The sequence below is a fragment of the Bos javanicus genome, chromosome 24, assembly GCF_032452875.1.
Source record: "Bos javanicus breed banteng chromosome 24, ARS-OSU_banteng_1.0, whole genome shotgun sequence".
NCBI classification, from domain to species: Eukaryota; Metazoa; Chordata; class Mammalia; order Artiodactyla; family Bovidae; genus Bos; species Bos javanicus.
This window is the reverse complement of record NC_083891.1, coordinates 13,992,284-13,995,000: the sequence shown is the minus strand read 5'-3', so window position 1 is coordinate 13,995,000 and position 2,717 is coordinate 13,992,284. Positions and strand designations below refer to the sequence as shown.

The window sequence follows — 2,717 nt, the reverse complement described above, 5'->3', positions numbered from 1 at the left end:
ATAAATCTTCAGCAGAAAGCAATTCAGAGGCTGCCAGGGGCTGGGTAAGAAAATGGGAATTGACAGGAAAGGGACACTGAAGGGATGTTATACAATGATGACAAATGTTCCAAAACTGGAACAGCGACTAAGTTTACAATTCATGTACCAAAAAACATAGTATTGTGTTTTACGACATAGAAATTGCACCTCAGTAATGCTGATTTTAAGAGATCCTAAGCAGCTCACTGTCTAAAGCCAGGAAACATTGTCTTTCTACACCGTGGGAGCCCCAAGCTGCTTTCACCGCAACATCCACCCACGCCGCCCCTTCCAGCCCATGTTCACCTGATGCACCAAGGTCGCCAGCTTCACCTGCACTGTCGCCGCCGCCCTGTGACGGGCCTCCGAGCCCTGAGCAGACACACGTCCACCAGCACTGCTGTCCGCAGTCAGGAGAAAATAACATGGTGCACATTTCCAGGGTTTGTGGCATGGCTGATGATAAGGACCAACCAGTCCAGGCCACTCCAGAGGAAGGACAGGAGCCCAACAAGCGATGGAGGAGCCAAGCCAGGAGTGGGGCAGCACACGCTCACAGACACCCAGTTCCTTAGTCCACCGGGCTCAGTGCAGGATACCAAGCCCAATTGTAAAAAGAAAACCAAATTGGTATTCTGGGATAATTGTAACTCTTCTCTTTGGGTCAGGTGAGAAATTGCATTCCAAAATATATACTAGGAATGTCCAGGGTTCTGGCCCACTTGGCAGGGTTACTGCTATAAGCAGCTGCCATCACCTACCAGGTAGAGTTTGTCTTAAGGGAAAAACACATACACCTGCTACCACAGCACCAGTAGAAATAGTCCCAAATAGAGGCTACTGCTGCTGCTGCTGCTGCTAAGTCACTTCAGTCATGTCCAACTCTGTGCAACCCCATAGACGGCAGCCCACCAGGCTCCCCAGTCCCTGGGATTCTCCAGGCAAGAACACTGGAAACTCAAACTGAAGTCACTCAGTTGTGTCCGACTCTTTGTGATCCCATGGACTGTAGCCTACCAGGCTCCTCAGTCCATGGAATTTTCCAGGCAAGAGTACTGGAGTGGGTTGCCATTTCCTTCTCCAAGGGATTTTTCCCAACCCAGGGATCAAACTCAGGTCTCCTGCACTGCAGGCAGACGCTTTACCATCTGAGCCACCAGGGAAGCTGGGTCCCAAATAGAGGCACCTAACCAAAATTTCCTTGAGAGCATCTCTCTGAACCTGAAGTCTATTTAAAACTTGCTTTCAAATGCAAATCAAAGCCACAATGAGGTATTACCTCACACCTGTCAGGATCACTAATCATCAAAATGTCTACAAATAAGTGCTGAAAAGGGTATGGAGAATGGGAGCCCTCCCACACTGGTGGAGAATGTAAATTGGTGCAGCCACTATGGAGGTTCCTTTAAAAACTAAAAATAGGGCTACTGTTTGAGCCAGAAATCACACTCCTGGGCATACATCTGGAAAAGATGAAAACTCTAATTTAAAAAGATATGTTCACTCCAATGCACACAGCAGCACTGCTTATAACAGCCAAGACATGGAAGCAGTCTGTCAATAGATGAACAGATAGAGAAGTACATATATACAATGGAGTACTGGGCATAAAAAAGAATGAAGAGTTATCGTTTGCAGCAACATGGATGGGCCTAGAGGTTATCATACTAAATGAAGTAAGATGAATACTATATGATATTATTACATGTAGAATCTAAAAAATAATACAAATGGATCTGTAAAACAGAAGATGTAGAAAACAAACTTATGGTTACCAAAGGGGAAAGGAGTGTGAGGGATAAATTAGGAGTATGAGATTAACAGATTACACTACTATACATAAAATAGATAAGCAAGTGTTTACTGGATAACACAGGGAGCAATATTTGAAATCTTTTAATAAACTATAATGAAAAATAAGCTGAAAGAAATTTTAGTTAGTAGTTAAGTCACTCAGTCATGTCCGACTCTTTGTGACCCTATGGACTGTAGCCCACCAGGCTCCTCCATCCATGGGATTCTCCAGGCAAGAATACTGGAATGGATTGCCATTTCCTTCTCCAGGAGATCTTCCCGACCCAGGGATTGAACCCAAGTCTCCCACATTGCGGGCAGACACTTTAACCTCTGAGCCACCAGGGAAGCCCAATATATATATATATATATATATATATATATATATATATATATATAGCATTGGAGAAGACTCTTGAGAGTTCCTTGGACTGCAAGGAGATCCAACCAGTCCATTCTGAAGATCAGCCCTGGGATTTTTTTGGAAGGAATGATGCTAAAGCTGAAACTCCAGTACTTTGGCCACCTCATGCGAAGAGTTGACTCATTGGAAAAGACTCTGATGCTGGGAGGGATTGGGGGCAGGAGGAGAAGGGGACGACAGAGGATGAGATGGCTGGATGGCATCACTGACTCGATGGACGTGAGTCTGAGTGAACTCCGGGAGTTGGTGATGGACAGGGAGGCCTGGCGTGCTGTGATTCATGGGGTCACAACGAGTCGGACACGACTGAGAGACTGATCTGATCTGATGTGATATATATATATATATATATATATATATTCAGTTATATATAATTGAATTATTTTGCATCACTTTGCTGTATACTTAAAACTAACACCATATTGTAAATCAACTGCACTTCAATTAAAAAACAACAGCAAAAAAGAAAGCTTGAATG

At 44.2% G+C, this 2,717-nt stretch overlaps 1 pseudogene; it reads left to right on the top strand.

Moving 5' to 3' along the window:
• The window catches only part of LOC133237491 (small ribosomal subunit protein eS27-like), a 7,278-nt pseudogene extending 5,134 nt beyond the window's left edge, over positions 1-2,144 (top strand).
• Positions 2,145-2,717: the final 573 nt, after the last annotated feature.